Source organism: Ursus americanus, chromosome 22 (genome assembly GCF_024610735.1).
Source record: "Ursus americanus isolate L20-20 chromosome 22, mUrsAme1.1.p, whole genome shotgun sequence".
NCBI lineage: Eukaryota > Metazoa > Chordata > Mammalia > Carnivora > Ursidae > Ursus > Ursus americanus.
In genome coordinates, this window is record NC_142148.1 from 18,258,828 (window position 1) to 18,278,077 (window position 19,250).

The 19,250-nt window shown below is 40.7% G+C and overlaps 1 protein-coding gene across 5 annotated transcripts in view; it reads left to right on the forward strand.

Moving 5' to 3' along the window:
• ZHX3 (zinc fingers and homeoboxes 3) overlaps positions 1-19,250 on the forward strand; it is a 122,693-nt gene that overhangs the window by 51,517 nt on the left and 51,926 nt on the right. For all 5 annotated transcript variants that reach the window (XM_045804630.2, XM_087853580.1, XM_045804631.2 and 2 more), the window contains exon 2: positions 13,394-13,510. The gene's annotated coding sequence lies outside the window, so the exon portion shown is untranslated. The remainder of the gene's footprint in view (positions 1-13,393; positions 13,511-19,250) is intronic.

Here is a 19,250-nt window from a genome sequence, read left to right on the forward strand (position 1 = left end):
AAGTCAGATGCTTAACCAACTGAGCCACCCTGGGGCCCCTCAATTGGTATTTTTGAAAGCTCCCCAGATGATTCTAATGTGCAGCTTTGGTTGAGAACCCTGGTTGTGTGATCAGAGTAGCAACTGCAGCAGGTTCCCTCAGCCTAGATGGAAATTTTTCTTCTAGGGGTAAATTCAGAGTACAGGAACCCTGGTACTGCTCAGTGTCTGGGATATTGCCCAGGGTTTTGGGTGGATGGATGTCTTGTCATTTGTGGTGCTATTTCTTCTGTCTCCAGTCCTAGCCTTTAGGTGGGTGGTCCCCTACTGCTGATCCCCATCTTTATTATAGAGAGCTCTTCTCATAGCTTAGCCTTCCTGAGAACATTGGGGGATGCAGCTGTTCTACAGATCTTTATTTACTCTCCTGACAGTCCCTGGTCCACTTCAGTGTCCACTTCCACATCCAGCTTCCACTGTCTCTGAATTTGGGGTTTTTTTCCCCCCATGGTTCTCTTGGGCACAATCACATTTTTGGAAGTCTTTTGCTTGATTCAAGTTGAAGGTTCCATTGGTGGTTAGCACTTGCCACCATTCAGTTCTGATGGCTTGTGGGGCAGGGAGCAGAATTCCTCACTGTTCTCCTGATGGCATCTTTCCAGTTTATCCTGTGCTGCTGTGATTTTTATAACATATATTCTTACTGCTATAATAAATAATTATATAGTCTTTTATATTTGTCATTTTAAGGAAGGGGAGAAGTACGTTCTAATGCTCCATTATTTGTCATTAACCAGAAGTCCCCAAACACTTTTTGGTTACCTCTGCAAAGTGTCACATATACAAAGGATTAAGCAGACTCATCAGAGATGGGGAGCTAGTGGTTTAGCCAAATGAAAAACAACTTCATTCCATTAGTGAAAAATGCATTTAAAGTTGTAAAATACCATTTTCACATATCAAATGAGCAAGGTGTGTTGGGGAGGGTAGTTATGGTGGGAGGTGTGGTGGGGAGTTTATGAGGTGTGGAGGTGTGGGAGTGTATGTGTAAGAGGCAGAGAAGGAGAGAATTTAATGCCAGCAAGGGTGTGGGAGTACAGACATTCTTATATACTGTTTATGGGATGCAAATTGATATAATTATCAATGCAGTTTGGCAATATGGGCCTTAAAAATGTTCATACTTGTGGGTTAAGGGTCCAACTCTCTCTCTTAGATCAGGTCTTGATCAGGGTCGTGAGTTCAAGGCTAGCATGGAGCCTATTAAAAAAAAAAAAGGTTCATACTTTTTTTTTTTAAAGATTTTATTTATTTATTTGACAGAGATAGAGACAGCCAGCGAGAGAGGGAACACAAGCAGGGGGAGTGGGAGAGAAAGAAGCAGGCTCCTAGTGGAGGAGCCTGATGTGGGGCTCGATCCCAGAACGCCGGGATCACGCCCTGAGCTGAAGGCAGATGCTCAACCGCTGTGCCACCCAGGCGCCCCAAGGTTCATACTTTTTAACCCAGGGATTTAAGTGCAATCTAACCCAAGGAAATAATCATAGGTTAAGACACTAATTTATATACAGAGATGTTTATCTCCACATTATAAAGTAAATAAAAACAAAGCCACAAAGAACATGTTCAAGTGCCTGACACTAAACAGTTGTTAAATTACATACGTCCCTGCAGCTAACAAAATTCTACGAAAAAAATGAAGTTAACAAAAATAAATATTTAGGGGTGCCTGGGTGGCTCAGTCGTTAAGTGTCTGCCTTCAGCTCAGGGCGTGATCCCAGGGTCTTGGGATCGAGCCCCGCATCGGGCTCCCTGCTCAGCGGGAAGCCTGCTTCTCCCTCTCCTGCTCCCCCTGCTTGTGTTCCCTCTCTTGCTGTGTATCTCTCTCTGTCAAATAAATAAATAAAAATCTTTAAAATTAAATAAATATTTAGACTTTAATGACATAGGGGAAATGTCATGTGGTTTTTAAGGATGCTAAATGAAAAAAGAAAAGATATACTCTAAAACAGATTTATCCAGAATATCAATTTTGTAAGAAGAACATATGTGCAAAGAGAAGTAAAAATGAACAGTAATTGTTTTTACAACTTGGATTATGTGAGGTTTCCCCCTATATTCTTATGCTCTTTTGTATTTTCCAAATTTTTACAGTAAGTATGTTATAATAAGAAAAAAATATTTTTAAATTGCCAAGTTGTCTCACAGAGAAATAGGAAAGGCCAATGATCACACAAAAATATTTAACCTAATAAAAAATGGGAAGAATGCTCAGTGACATGAAAATGCCTGTTCCATATATTTAAGTGGCAAAAAAGTAAGAATATGTACACTGTGATCCCAATTTGATTACAATTGTATGTATCTCAAAATGTTGACAGTGCTTATCTCTGGGTAGTTGGTATTTTTCAGATGACTTCTAATTTTCTTCTTTATACTTATTTGGATTATGTGAGTTTTCTGCCCCTATTCTTCAGTATTTTTCAGTTTTCCTATATTGAATGTGTGTTGTTCTTATAATCAGTGGAAATTTTTTCACGCATTAAAAAATATCAAATTAGTCTTTTCATTCTTTACACCATACTCTCTGTTCTTAAAGCATGCTTAAAATATTTAACTTGGATGTTAGAGTAAGGAAATTTGAGGGAACTCTTTATGTAATTCATCTTAAGAATTAAATGTATACAATGACAAATTTCTTTTTTTCTTTTTTTTTTTAAAGATTTTATTTATTTATGTGACAGAGACAGCCAGCGAGAGAGGGAACACAGCAGGGGGAGTGGGAGAGGAAGAAGCAGGCTCCCAGCGGAGGAGCCTGATGTGGGACTCGATCCCGGAATGCCAGGATCACGCCCTGAGCAGAAGGCAGACGCTTTAACGACTGCGCTACCCAGGCGCCCCACAATGACAAATTTCTATACTACTTTATTTTTTTCAAAAAGACTTTATTTGTCAGAGAGAGAGAGAGAGAGAGAGAGGGTGAGCGAGTGCGTGCATGCACAGGCAAGCTCCCTGCAAGGAGCCAGATGTGGGACTCGATCCCAGTGCCCTGGGATCAAGACCTGAACTGAAGGCAGACGCTTAACTGAGCCACCCAGGCATCCCTCTACACTACTTTAAAGAGATTTATCTTTCTTTTGTGTAAAGTATATTTGAGTCCTTCAAATATCTTCTTCTATGGTCAGTCACATAAATGCAACATAATGGAAAACTCTCTTTTTGCCATTTTTTATGAAGAATTTTTAGCTTTTTTATTTCTAAAAATTGAGATATCATTGACATACAGCAAAATGTGTGGATTTTAAATATAGAGTCCAATTTCGACAAATGTTTGTACCCATATAAATACCACCCCAATCAACATGTAGATTCTTTTTGTCACTATGGAAAATTTTCCTCATGCTCCCTTCTTGTCAGTCTTCACCATCCAAAGGTAATCTTTATTCTGATTTTTACCACCATAGATTAATTACACTTTTTCTAGAACTCCATGTAAATAGAATCATGTGGTATATTCTTTTATGTCTAGCTTCTTTTGCTTAACATGGTTTTGAGATTCATCCATATTGTGCAATGGATTTTTAAAAAAAAATTTTAAATTTTATTTATTTGACAGCCAGCCAGTGAGAGAGGGAACACAAGCAGGGGGAGTGGGAGAGGAGGAAGCAGGCTCCCAGTGGAGCAGCGAGCCCCATACGGGGCTGTCGCCCAACGCGGGGCTCGATCCCAGATCCCTGGGATCACGCATCTGAGCTGAAGGCAGACGCTTAACGACTGAGCCACCCAGGTGCCCCTGGATTTTTTTTTTTAATGAATCCCACAATTTGTTTATCCATGCTCATGTTGACAGACATGTAGGATGTGTCCAAAGTTTGAACTAGTTTAAAATCAGGGATGGTTAGTTTGTAGCTATCTTATAAACCCCAGCATGCCACCCTGCTACTCTTTTCCTGTCTAGAGGTGCTTGGAGACCAGGCATTTGCCCTGCAGTTAAGAGCTTGTTTCAAGGAGCTTGTAACTAAGACCACCACAAAGGGAGCAGAGAACAAAACTCAAGAAGCCAGACAAGTCCAAGGCAGATGCCTCAGGAGTTCAGCTCCTGGGCACAGAATGGCAGGCCTGCAGATTGACTGAAAGCTCCTTTTACAGAAAGGGGGGGGGGGAAGCTAAGCAGTGAAAGAGCTCAGAGCATCCATCAGGGAGCAAGAGAGCCACTACCACATTGAGACCAAATCACAGCAGCTGTTTGAGGTTACTCAGAATGCTGAGCACTGACCACACTGAGAGTGGGGTGGGGTGCTTCCTCACCCCAGCTGGCCCTGCAGCAAGTGTCGCCCGAGTGCCCATCTGGACTTCCTTCTTGTGGGGCTTCTGGTGTAAGGAGCTCCAGCAGGACTCGAAGCACTTGCTGTGTAGCCTATGACTGCTCTTCTAATATGAACTATGTAAAAAACCCACGACTTCTTGGGGGCACATGGTCTGATAACTAGAAGAACCCCCTCCCCAGACTCAAGTGGCCATCATACATGCAGTTATTCAGTGTATTACCCAAGAACAGGAATTGTGAGTTCTAGATTTGAGAGGTCCAGGATGTGTATCTCTTTGACGGAATAGGACACAGCACCTCCTCCCCTAATCTCATTCCTTGTAGAGTTCATTCCCTCTGTGCCATCACCAACCAAGGGGAATATGGCCTTTGTCTCATTTCCTCGGGCACTGCCCCTTTATCCATCTGTCTCCTGAATCTTGACACAGAGTTCAGGTTAACAGTGCAAACAGAGCTGAGGAAGTGTGGAGGGAGAAATACAGTTATTCAGTTAGCTTGCTGAAAACACTCTTAGAGGATGGGATATTGTGGGGGCCCTCATTAGGCAGTGGCAGAACCAAAGGACAGGGTGCCCTCCACCTGCCATGTTATAGAAGAATTTATGGCAAAACTCTTGCCACAAAGGGTGGTGAGTCAATCACGGATGTTATACTGACCAGCTTTGCTGGTAACTGTGCTGAAAAGGTCCTCTGACACTTGGCAGCAGATTGAGCCAGCAAGGAGTCTACTCCCTGTAGGGGAGGCCAGCTTTCCCCCTCCCTGGGCTGTTGTCTGTCTGCTACCTCACTGTGTCAGGTTCTTATCTGATTATCTTCTGCCCCTCATTTCTTGTTCAGGTCTATTTTTTTTCCTTGCCTCCTTTTTCCTTGCCCTCTTCAACTTAAACTCTCTGGTTAAAAAACAAAACAAATATCAGACTTTCTAACTTTTGCATTAGCTAACATTCCCTGCCAAGGCACTGACCCTGAGCACCTGCCAGAAGATATTTTTATTGCCTTTGATTTCATTATAGATGACAAAATACATGGAATTGGGTGTCTTTTCCCCAGGATTTGGTTGCTAGTTGTTTATTTAAAAACCAGATAGAAGGGGCACCTGGGTGGCTCAGGTAGTTAAGCGTCTGCCTTCAGCTCAGGTCATGATCCCAGGGTCCTGGGTTCGAGCCCTGCATTGGGCTTCCTGCTTGGTGGGGAGCCTGCTTCTCCCTCTCCTTCTGCTTCCCCTGCTTGTGCTCTCGTTCTCTGTCAAATAAATAAAATCTTAAAAAAACCCAGAATTTTCTGGTTTGATTCTTAAAATTCTTTTTGATATTTCTGGGATCACCATGGACCATGAGTCCCATGTGACCCATATATTGAGAGGAGGTGTAAATTGAAGCTTTGAAAACTTGACACCAAACATGGGAATTGAAGCGACCCTGCCCATCAGATTAATCATCTACTGGTCTTATGATGACCTTTACTTGTGCGGGATATGTAATTTCCTTGAAATTAGTGAGTAGTCTTAGAAAAAGCCACAGTAATTTTTCCTGGGTTGCTATGTTATCTTCAGTTATAATTTTGAAATAAGAGCAAAGAACAGGGGCGCCTGGGTGGCTCAGTTGGTTAAGCGTCTGCCTTTGGCTCGGGTCATGATCTTGGGGTCCTGGGATCAAGCCCTGTGTCGGGCTCCCTGCTCAGTGGGGAGTCTGCTTCCCTGCTCTCTCTGCCCCTCCCCCCAGCTTGTGGTCTCTCTTTCTCTCAAATAAATAAAATCTGTTAAAAAAAAAAAAAAAGGAAAGAACACATTGTGTCCGGCCCAAGTTACATTTATAACTTCAAACAATTGTATTGTCATAGGTTTTAGCAAAAAAAAATTTAGAGAAAAGACTTTTGGAGTCTTTCTCCTCTCCCTACCAGTCTTTAAGGTCTAAATAACCAAGTTTGTTTGAGCACATGCTTTGGCAAAGTCGTTAATATTTCATAATCAGTTTTTTGGGATTTGAACTCTATGGAAGAAAGTTCATGATACCATTCTAATGAAGCCTATTAACTTATCAGTGAACATCCAAGGTTCCTGTGTATAAATTCCTCTACTAGGAATTAAAAATGATGAAAATTAATTTTAAGTGAGGGAAATGAAAATCCTTGTTCTTGCCTTTTCTGTAGGCAAAAGAAAACAATAAGACCCTGAATAATTGACACTCCTTCTCTGGAATATGAATATTGGGCTCTCTATGGCAAGTGTAAATTTCATATTTGTGAGTTACTCTAGGGTGTTAATAGATTACTGTAGAGATAGAGACAACTAAAGGAAGTTATTGCATTACCTTATCATGAACATTTTAAGTTAAAATTACATCATAGAACAGAAAGATATTATGGAATATCTTCATGGATTGGAAGAGTTGATATTATAAAGATGGCAGTACTACCCAAAGTGATCTACAGATTCAGTGCAGTTTCTACCAAAATCCTGGCAGCCTTATTTGCAGAAATGGAGAAGTTGATCCTAAAATTCAGATAGAATTGCAAGGGACTCTGCATAGTCAAAACAATCTTACAAAAGAAAGATAATGGAGGAATCATACTTTCCAATTTTAAAAAAGCTACAATAAAACAATGTGGTACTGGCATAAGGATAGACCTGTAGGTCAATGGAATGGAACTGAGAATCCATAAGTAGACCCATACATCTATAGTCAGTTGAGTTTTGATGAGGGTACCAAGACCAATCAATAGGGGAAAGGACAATCTCTTCAACAAATAGTGCTGGGACAACTGGACATTGACATGCTAAATAATGAAGTTGGATCCCAACCTCACACTATATACTACAAGTAACTCCAAATGGATCAAAGACCTAATTGTAACATCCAAAACTCTTAGGAGAAGACATAAGGGCAAATCTTCATGACCTTGGATTTGGTAATGGATTCTTAGAAATGACACCAAAAGTTCAAGCAGCAAAAGAAAAAAATAGCTAAATTGGACTCCATCAAAATTTAAAACTTTTGTGCATCAAAGGACACTATTAAGAAAGTAGCAAGAAAATCTAGGGAATTGGAGAGGACATTTGCAAATCTAATGGGTGCTCTAGTATTCATAATATATTAAAAGCTCTTACAACTCAACAATAAAAAGACCAACAACCCAGTTGAAATATGGGCGAAGAGTTAATTGGGCAGTTCTCCAAAGAAGATATAAAAACGGCCAACACACCTATGAAAAGTTGTTCAACATCATTGGTCATTAGAGAAATGCCAATAAAAAACCACAGCGAGGTACCATTCCATGCCTATAAGGATGGCTATGATAAACAGAAAAGAAGTGTTGGTGAGGATGTGGAAAAATTGGAACCCTCACGCTTTGTTGGTAAGAATGGAAAATGATGTAGCCACTATGAAAAACAGTTTGGCAATTCCTCAAAGAGTGAAATATAGAATTACCATATGACCCAGCAATTCTGCTTCTAGGTATATACGCTCAAGTAATTGAAGATCTATATTCAAACAAATACTTGTACACAAATGTTCATAGTAGCACTATTCACAGTAGGGAAAGGTGAAAACAACCCAAATGTCCATCAGTGGATGAATGAGCAAAATGTGATATATCCATACAATGGGATATTTTTCAGTCTTAAAAAGGAATAAAGTAGTGTTGTATGCTACAATATAGAAGAACCTCAACACATCATGCTAAGTAAAAGGAGGCAGACATAAAAGGTCACCTTTTGTGTGATTTACACTTGCGTGAAATAGCCAGAATAGGTAAATCCGTAAGAACATAAAGCGTATTAGTGGTTGCCAGGGACTGGGGCAGGGGGGTGGCAGTGACTATTTAGTGAGTACAAGGTTTCAATTTGGGATGACTGAAATGCTTTGGAACCAGTAGAGGTGACGGTTGTGCAATATTGTGAATATACTAAATGCCACTGAATTGTACACTTTAAAATGGTTGATTTTATATTATATGAATTTTTTAAAATGACATCATACCGTTTTTATGATCTCATAAATAACTGTGGCTTTGCTGTCATAGTTACCTTGTGACTACTGGAACCCATGTGCTTTACAGCATTTGTCCACTGGGAAAGTTCTTTCCAGCTGTGGGCAGGAAAACTTGAAGGCGGATGATCCCAAGTGGGTTTCCTTCTAAATTAACAATTAAGAAATATAGTTTTGCTTTTCCATTTTTATTTGTAGAAGCTGGTAAAACTCCTAGAATGGTCCTTGGGTTGTTTTAAAATATGATGTGGACTAATGTTGGTTAGTTTCTTCATTTAACTTGAAAAACTGTGTTTAAAATAACTTTATATTATTTGGAGATGGAACAGCTTTTGGTTTTATGAAAATTAAGAGTAATTTTAAAAGAGGAGTGCCTGGGTAGCTCAGTCAGTTAAGTGTCTTCCTTCAGCTTGGGTCATGATCCCGGGGTCCTGGGATCAAGCCCTGGGGCGGGCTCCCTGCTTCTCCCTCTCTCTTTGACCCTCCCCCATGCTCCTGCTCTCGCGCAATCTCTCTGTCTCTCTCAAATGAATAATAATAAAAAAAGAAGCTAAGCTATGTACATGCAATTGCAATAAGATTTTTCTAGTGGTTTGCTGTGCTGCACTGCTAGAGATTTTTGTGACAATTTCTGAAATCATCAACCATCACATATGTTTTTTATTGCCAGTGCAATTGGTGTCAGGTATAAGGAAGTTCTGTTTTCAGGTCAATCAAGCAGAGCTGGTGCAAAAACTAAAAATCTTAAGTTTCTTATTTTATGACTTTTTTGTTTTTTGAATGAAGGACTTTATGGCAAAATATCTGGCATTGAGAAGAGCTTCTCAGAAACGCAGAAGTGCTTTGCCAATTATCATAAAGTTTTTCTTTATAATGAAATTGGTGCTTCTGTCCCATAGTTCTCCTTCTGCCCCTGTGTTATTTGTGGACTTGTTTCTCCAGCAGATGTATTTATGCTAGTTGTCTTGCACACTCCCACCTGATTTCTTATAGGATCCAGAATGTGCCATCCAGGCTAAGAGTTTGTGGACATGAAGCAAACAAAGCTAACTGGTTTGTAGTGGATAGAACCCACAGCTTTTGGCACCATTAGCATCGTGTCCCACTCAAGCTAGAGTGTGAAAGAATAAATGCCTTGTTTGAGCAAGGGCTTGGTGATTTCAAAGTTAGAAGGGATCTGGTAAGCATAGCAAAGCATCTGGAATAAATATAAGCTGAAGTTGTGGGTAAATGTGAGTATTCAGCTTATAATAATTATTGCTTTTGACTTCCACAAAATTAGGAAGGTGTCCTTTTTTTTTTATTTTAATGTTTTTTTATTATGTTAGTCACCATACAGTACATCCCTGGTTTCTGATGTAAAGTTCGATGATTCATTAGTTGCGTATAACACCCAGTGTACCGTGCAATACGTGCCCTCCTTACTACCCATCACCAGTCTATCCCATTCCCCCACCCCCCCGAAGCGCTCAGTTTGTTTCTCATAGTCCATAGTCTCTCATGCTTCATTCCCCCTTCTGATTACCCCCCCTTTCTTTATCCCTTTCTTCCCCTACCGATCTTCCTAGTTCTTATGTTCCATAGATGAGAGAAATCATATGATAATTGTCTTTCTCTGCTTGACTTATTTCACTTAACATTATCTCCTCCAGTGCCGTCCATGTTGCAGCAAATGTTGAGAACTTGTTCTTTCCGATAGCTGAGTAATATTCCATTGTATATATGGACCACAACTTCTTAATCCATTCATCTGTTGAAGGGCATCTCGGTTCCTTCCACGATTTGGCTATTGTGGACAATGCTGCTATGAACATTGGGGTGCGTATGGCCCCTCTCTCACTACGTCTGTATCTTTGGGGTAAATACCCAGTAGTGCAATGGCTGGGTCATAGGGTAGCTCAATTTTTAACTTTTTAAGGGACCTCCACACTGTTTCCCAGAGTGGCTGTACCAACTTGCATTCCCACCAACAATGTAGGAGGGATCCCCTTTCTCCTCATCCTCTCCAGCAATTGTTGTTTCTTGCCTTGTCAATTTTTGCTATTCTGACTGGCGTAAGGTGGTATCTTAGTGTGGTTTTGATTTGAATTTCCCTGATGGCTAATGATTTTGAACATTTTTTCATGTGTCTGTTAGCCATTTGTATGTCTTCATTGGAAAAGTGTCTGTTCATATCTTCTGCCCATTTTTTGATTTATTTGTTTGTTTCTCGTGTATTGAGTTTGAGAAGTTCTTTGTAGATCTTGGATACCAGTCTTTTATCTGTAGTGTCATTTGCAAATATATTCTCCCATTCCATGGGCTGCCTCTAAGTTTTTTTGACTCTTTCCTTGGCTGTGCAGAAGCTTTTTATCTTGATGAAGTCCCACAAGTTCATTTTATCTTTTGTTTCTCTTGCCTTTGGAGATGTGTCATGAAAAAGGTTGCTTTGGCCGATGTCGTATAGGTTGCTGCCCATGTTCTCCTCTAGGATTTTGATGGATTCCTGTCTCACATCGAGGTCTTTCATCCATTTGGAGTTTATTTTTGTGTATGGTGTGAGAGAGTGGTCAAGTTTCATTCTTTTTGCATGTAGCTGTCCAATTTTCCCAGCACCATTTATTGAAGAGACTGTCTTTTTTCCACTGGATGCTTTTTCCTGCTTTATCAAAGATTAGTTGCCCAAAGAGCCGAGGGTCCATTTCTGGGTTCTCTATTCTGTTCCATTGGTCTATGTGTCTGTTTTTGTGCCAGTACCATGCTGTCTTTGTGATCACAGCTTTGTAGTACAGCTCGAAATCTGGCATTGTGATGCCCCCAGTTTTGTTTTTCCTTTTCAACAGTTCCTTGGCGATTCGTCGCCTTTTCTGGTTCCATACAAATTTAAGGACTATTTGTTCCAGTTCTTTGAAAAATGTCATCGGTATTTTGATTGGGATAGCGTTGAAAGTGTAGATTGCTCTGGGTAGCATGGACATTTTAACTATGTTAATTATTCCGATCCATGAGCATGGAATATTTTTCCATCTTTTTGTGTCTTCCTCAGTGTCTTTTGAGAGTGATTTATAGTTTCTAGAATATAGGTTCTTTACGTCTCTGGTTAAGTTAATTCCAAGGTAACGTATGGTTTTTGGTGCTATTGTAAATGGGATGGATTCCCTAATTTCTCTTTCTTCAGTCTCATTATTCGTGCATAGAAATGCAACTGATTTCTGAGCATTGATTTTGTATCCCGCCACATTACTGAATTGCTCTATAACTTCTAATAGTTTGGGCGTGGATTCTTTTGGGTTTTCCATATAGAGTATCATGTCATCTGTGAAGAGAGACATTTTGACTTCTTCTTTGCCGATTTGGATACCTTTGATCCCTTTTTGTTGTCTGATTGCTGTTGCCAGGACTTCTAGTACTATGTTGAATAATAGTGGCGAGAGTGGGCATCCTTGTCGTGTTCCTGATCTTAAGGGAAAGGCTTCCAGCTTTTCCCCATTGAGAATGATATTTGCTGTAGGCTTTTCATAGATGGCTTTTATGAGATTGAGGAATGTACCCTCTATCCCTACACTCTGAAGGGTTTTAATCAGGAAAGGATGCTGTATTTTGTCAAATGCGTTTTCTGCATCAATTGAGAGGATCATATGGTTCCTGAGTCTTTTCTTGTTGATATGATGTATCACGATGATCGATTTGCAAATGTTGAACCACGCTTGCATCCCAGATATGAATCCCGGAAGGTGTCCTTTTTGTTATGTTCACTGGATAACGTTTTAAAATAAGAGATCGGTTTTTAAGTTGTGGAGAATTCAAAGTTAAGTTTTTCAATAAATTATTAATTAGGAAAATTTCCCACAAGAGCAAATTTAACTGGACATGGTGCTACTCTCCCATGAGCAGTAGAAGAAAGTGAGGTGTGCAGAGGACGCCGCTGCTTACCGTGGGTTTCTGTTGGCCTGGGGACCCCGCCTTTGAACAGCAGCATATAGTGCATTTCCTTGCACAATTTACTGAACATTTCTGTGCCTTAGTTTCCTCACCTAGGCAATTAGAATAATGAAATCTGTGGCATACGGGTGTTATAAAGATTGAATGAGTTAATGTAGTTGAAGCTCTTAGAACAGTGTCTGACACAGAGTAAAAGCTCGAGATCTGAACATTAAAGACCGAAGAATAATGGTGGAAGATGAGTAGGAGCTGCTTTGGTGGGGGCAGACTTGTTTACATTAACAGACACTTCTAGTTCTGACCCTCTCTTGTGTGCCAATGCACTGTTCTATCAGAAGTTCTGTGAGCCTCTGGTATACTCACTTTAGGGCCACTCTACTGCTAATGGGCATCTCAACCAAAGAGAATGCTTTGGGAAAGAAAGAAATAATTCAAAAGCAATGATTTTTCAACTGTTTCCCGAGAAATTTTAAAATTACATGAAACGTCTCTAGTGGTTTGTTAAAAACACTTCATTGCTGTCTCATGCATTCGCTGAGAGTTACTGTGTGCCTATCGTTGGCACTAGGCAGAGTAGGACAACATCGGGGTAAGGGTCAGAAACAAAGATGGTGATAACATGGTTCCTTGGCCTGAACTCACAGTCTAGACCATTTTCTGTATCACTAAAATCCATGCCAGGAAAGCCCCAGGGCTTTGAATGGAAGAGCATCAGAAAACAGCACATTCTTAATGGTGTGCATTCTTGGAGTTGTAAGGCCACACGTTGGTTAATTTTTTCATCTCTGTTAAGCCATCTCAAACTTAGCTTCAGGAGGGACAGGAGAACTCATTGGTGGAAAGAGTGTTAAAATTACTGATTTTATGAATCATCTAAAATTACATATTTTATGAAACATCTTGTTCTGATCTATTATCAGAGAGAATTGAGTTTGCCTTATTTCCATTTATATTCTTTCAGTCTCTACTAGCATTTTTATAGTTTCAAATTGCTAGTTTGTATTTGTACAACTCCTTTTTACTCTCCTTCCTCTCCTCCCCCGGCCTTGGTTTTTCTATTGTGTATAGTTGTGGTGGAAATGAATTAGGAAAGGAGATTGATGAGCTTGGATAACTCTGCTTCCTAGAAGGTACTTTATCTCTTCTCATAAAGTGATGGTATGCTGCTTCTTTCTCAGGACTGAACTGCAGCTGCAGAAGCAAGGAGTGGACCTTTCCAGATGCATACGGGGCTGCGAGAAACGAAGGGAGAAACTGGAGAGACCAATGAAGGGAGGAAGCAGCATATTTCCTGGGTAAACAGTATGCTTCTGAATTTTAACAAGTTTCCTGCCATATCAGATACCAGGACTTCTAACACCTAAGTCTTCAGAGCTAAATTTAGTCCTCCATTGTTGATAAACATTCTTTATTTTCTCCTCCCTCCATTTTTATTGCTGAGCTCTTTGATCAAATGATTCTTCTTTTTATTGATTAATCTAAAAATCTGCATTGAATATACACTTCAGGTGATTTCTTAGATCACGTGATGGAACTTGTTATATCTTAGGCTGACTGCTGGGTTACAGAAGTTGAGTAGCGTATTGTGTCTGTAATGTGCAGGTTTAGTCTGAGACCAACTTTTAGTCCGAGTGTGAGACTTAAACTTTCGTTTTATTAAATGACTGACTTGAACAACTAGAACCCTCGTTTGAATACCAGTTTTCCAAGCCATACGCTCAGGCTGCCCTCTGGAATAGGAAGCATTTTTCAATGTTGAATGTAATACTAAAGACAAAGCAGACTGGCAAATAATCAATGTAAATAGACCTAGCCTTCACTTGTTCAAGTAGATGTGCCCTACTTAAGGTTTTTTAGGGTCATTTATTTATTTATTGAGCTGTGAACTCGATTTATTCTGTTATTAAGCCACTTAGCTGTGCTTAGACTTTGGGGTTTTGTTGTTGTTCCTGCTGTTGTTAAAGCTTTTTAAGCGAAGGAAATCTATTGCATTATTTTTCACTATAAAATTAAGAACTTTTCTTCAATGTGCTGAGTAGAAATTTTTGGAAAGAAAGAAGGAAGAAATGGAGTCAGAGCCATTGGTGGTACATGATGCTGGAAGTTCTGTGCACATCATCCTGACCTAGACAACTCCATGGCAGCATCACTCCTCCACAAGTCTGGGGCCACACAGTCCGTGGATATGTTTCTACTATTGTAGCTTCTGGAACTTCCTGCCTTACGGTGAATTGCCGCAAGGCTGCTGTTAGATATGATACCTTCCAGCGTGCTCATTCTTTAACTTTGAGTTGTAGGCTGAGTAAAAACAAGTTTAGTGGCCTTGTATGTGAATCCTCTAAGCTAGAAATGGCATAAGACAAGCATATTCACAAGTGAACTTTATACAGATTTTCTAGTGCTCACCTTCACACCAACTGTTCTAGCCACACTGGTCTCCTTGCTTTCCCAGTCAATCCAGAAATGCTCCTACCTCAAATCTTTTCTTCTCAGGGGCACCTGGGTGGCTCTGTCAGTTAAGTGTCTTACTCTTGATTTCAGCTCAGGTCATGATCTAGGGGTTGTGGGATCGGGCCCCACTTTGGGCTCCATGTGGAGTCTGCTTGAGATTTCCTCTCCCTCTACCCCTCCCTGCCACTCACACTTGGTCTCTCTCTCTAAAATAAATAAATAAAATCTTAAAAAAAAAAGTCTTTTCCAAGGTGCCTGGGTGGCTCAGTGGATTAAACCTTAGGCTCAGGTCATGCTCTCAGAGTCCTGGGATCGAGTCCTGCATTGGGCTCTCTACTCTACGGGGAGTCTGCTTCTCCTTCTCCCGTTCACCTGGTCGTGCTCACTCTCTCTCTGTCAAATAAATAAATAAAATCTTAAAAAAAAATCTTTTCCTCTCAGATAGCCACATGGCTCCTGCCCTCTTTCTCCTTTAGGTTTCTGCTGAGGGGACAAAGTTAATAGGAAGGGCAAAGCCAAATTGGAATCACTAGGAATTCTCTGTTACGTTAGTCTCTGCACTTACTACCTGGTAACCCTGAGCCATCTTGCCTCGCTCCAGCTGAGCTCATTTGGCCTGCTCTGCTCCTACCTATCAAGTATGATGTTTTATTTATTTTACACATCATGCTTTTTCTGTTTCACCTTTAAGATCGTTTAAAATGGACCTTTCGCTTTTAAGGTACATACCATTTGACTCTGCAATTGCATTTCTAGGAATTCATCCCACATCTAACCTCGTCCAGGTATGCAGTAATCCTGTTCCATCTCAGCCTCTGTTGAATCCTCAGTCATGCTTCCTGTCCTCAGTAGCACTCGAGCAGAGACTAACTACCTCTTGCTGCCATTATTTTCTTGTGGCCGTGTGTCATGTCCCCCTCCAATAACTTGGGCAACTGCCTGCTTCTTTGCCTAAATTGCGTTGTATTGGAGACATTTGCACAGTAGGTAATTATATCCCCTTTCAGGTTTCTTCTTTTGAACTCCTGTCCCCTTATAGCAATCTTTCTCTTCCCATTTGCGAATATCTCCAACAGCTACACTTTTTGCATTGTATTTTCTTAGATATTTAGATAATTAAACATATAAGCATGTGCCGGCAGTATCTGTACTTGGCTGTACCCTAGAATCATCTCAGAAGCTTTATAAAATACTAATGCCTGGTCACACCCCCAGGGATTCTGAGACAATTTAGGGTGAAGCATAAGCATCAGAATTTTGTTTTTTATTTCTTTAATAATTTTTTAAAATTCCAGTATAATTAACATACAGTGTTATATCAGTTTCAGGTGTATCCTACAGCTCGACAATTCTATACATTACTCAGTGATCATCATGATAAGTGTGCTCGTAATCCCCATCACCTATTTCACCCATCCCCCTCATCCACCTCCCCTCTGGTGACCATCTGTTTGTTCTTTATAATTAAGGGTCTGGGTTTTTTTTTTGTTTGTTTGTCTCGCTTTTTCTTTGTCCATTTGTTTTGTTTCTTAAATTGAAAATATGAGTGAAATCATATGGTATTGGTCTTTCTCTAACTTATTTCACTTAGCATTATACCCTCTAGGTCCATCCATGTTGTTACAAATGATGCCCCTAGAATTTTACATTTTTAACAGAAAATCCATTTATTTAGTTTTTTTTAAAAGTAGGCACCATGCCCTGTGTGACCATGACCTTGCGATCAAAGGTCAGATGTTTAACTGACTGAGCCACCCAGGTGCCCCTCCAAATTTAATAAACACAACCTACTACCCTACAATTTTATTGCCTTTCTTTATGTCCGGTTGTTCCAACTTCATGCCTTTCTTTTTAAAAAAAATTAAACTTACCATAGTATCACTTTTAGTCTCTTCACAGAAACTTTTAGTAGAAACATAAAACTTTTATGGGGCGCCTGGGTGGCACAGCGGTTAAGCGTCTGCCTTCGGCTCAGGGCGTGATCCCGGCGTTATGGGATCGAGCCCCACATCAGGCTCCTCCGCTATGAGCCTGCTTCTTCCTCTCCCACTCCCCTGCTTGTGTTCCCTCTCTCGCTGGCTGTCTCTATCTCTGTCGAATAAATAAACAAAATCTTAAAAAAAAAAAAAAAAAGAAACATAAAACTTTTAAAGTAAAAAAGAGGCAGTGAAGAATCGTTTTCCTACTCCTATTCCACAGCAGGCAATTCCCTCTCCTAGGCAGCAACTCCTGTCCATTTCTTAAGGTTCCTTCCAAAGTATTTTGGTTTTTGCTTTCAAAATAACTACTTTCTTTAAAAAAAAAATGTTTCTCTAGGTTTTTTTGGTTGTTTCTCAATGTTACTAGGTGTGTGCTTTGTTTTTATTTTTGTTTCTTGACAATACTCAAAGCAGTGTTTGTCTTCTGTTCTTTTCATTGTCCATAGATAGCTTGTGTGGTGATTTTGTAATATTTTCTAACTTCATTAATGTCATTTCAGAGCTTATCTCTTTCAAGCAGACTATTGTTGGATTTTGTCTTCTGTTCAACCAATCTTGAAGAATCTATGACTTACATCTAAATTTATCCTCTTTAATTCACGGTTGCTGCTGCATTTGTTATATTTTCTATATATAAATTGTTTCTTGATTTTTATATTTCTTAGTTGTCTCTTTTCTGTTACATCTTCTGTTTTGGGGAAATGTTTTTTCTTTCCTTTCAACTTTTAAACAAATTTTAAAGGTGACCAATCTTTTGAGTTTTCTTAGTGCCAGAAATAACTTTTGTTTCTATATTTATTTACTATCATCAAAGCAAAAGCAGGAACTTTTCTTTCCTTCCATAAAAGGAAACTCGGTTTCTCCCTGTTTTGGCATCCCCTCTCCCTATTCCTTATCTACCCCCTTATTTTTTCCTTTCACACTTTACATTTGTTCTTTGAGCTGTACTCATTCTTCTGGGCTTCAGCCTGGTCCTAATAAGTATTTTGCTCTTCCCGACTTCCGTTAGCTCATGACCACTGAGCATCACTCTGAGCTGGGTGGACGCTGAGGTAGGTGCAGGAGAGCCGAAGAGAAGGGCGGCTCTGACCCTGCCTTCAAGGTCCCCTTTCTGGTTGAGGAGGTGGCACGCATGCAAAGTAACAATGGCAAAAGATGTGATGTGTCAGGTGTCCTGGAGACACAGAGGAAGGAGGGAGGGAGTCACGTTTAGTGAGTCAGTGAAGGCGTCCTGGGAGCTGCAGCTTCTGTACCAGTTCAGCTTTGTGAGATAGAGGATAAAGCAAAAGGGCTAGGGCCTGAAGGCGCCCAAGTTCCTCAAAGTCTAACTGCAGGTGAGGCTGAACAAAGGGACGTTGGGCCACATTGTGAAGCACCTCGAGTGCTTGACCAACAAGTTTCCGTTTGGATCCCGTGGGCTGCATCACAGAGGCTTTAAAGCAGGGGGTACCATGCTCAGGTTTGTTTTTAGGAAGATACCTGGCTATGGTGTGAAGCCCGGACTGCAGGAAGTCAGTTAAGCGGCTCTGGCAGTCATCCAGGTAAGAGGTGATGGGAGTTTGAACAAGTTGGCAGCAGTGGTGATGGAGAAGAGAACATGAGGTGTTTTGAAGCAGTGTCTAAAAAAGTATCTGTCTCAGGTGAGATTGGGAATGAGAGGATGACTGAGAGGTTTGTTGGTTTGTTTTAGGGAAGGTGATAACGGTGGTGGAAATATTAGCCAACTTATGGAGTGGGGTAAAGGGTGCTGAGGGGATTGCAGAGACTCATTTGGAGAGAGACAAAGAAGAGTTTATTTTAGGATTTGTTGAATTTAAGAACCCCTGAAGAGATCTAGGGAAACATATCTAGGGGCAGTTGGAAACATGGGTCAGAAAGTCAGGGGTTTGATGTAAAGGCTAGAGATAAAGGGGTGGGACACGGTCAGAGTCATGAGAACAGACATGAACCCACAGGTGGACCATGTAGACAGAAAATAAAAGGGGTTAGGTGGTCTTTGGGCAAGGACTAGTTCTTTATGTGCAGGAGATTGAGACGTACTAAGCACTGTAGTACATGTCCCACACAGGGTGGTAAGAGCTTTTTCAGATGGCCGCTCTTATCTTCTCTATAGCCTGTGTATGGAAATTATTGCTACTCTACTTTGTGGGCCAGAAAACTAAGGCGCCAAGGCATCGTTACTAAGCTAGTCAATGGGATTGCAAATCAGACCAGAATGCCAAATTGATGCTAGAGGAGGAGGCAGGGAAGAAGTAGACAAGAGCCGTGTGGAAGAGATGATTTCCAACAAGGGGCAATGGCCAGCAGTGGCCACCCAGAGGTCCAGTGGGATAAGAAACCGAGCCCCTGGTTTTCTCAGTTAGAGAACTGGTAGCGATGTGAGCATGCCCAGTTCCCACAGAGTTCCTAAGTCAGCTCACTCTGGAGTCAGGAGGGGCTGAGGAAATGCAGGTGGCTGTTTTGGGAGATGGCTCAGTGGCAGAGGAGTGACAGGACACCTGGTCTGTGGGGTGGCATCATTTTGTTTGTTTACAGATGACAGCTTGAAGCATTTTGATTTGTTCATCTTTTTTTTTTTTTCTTTGAGGTCTTATATCTTACATTG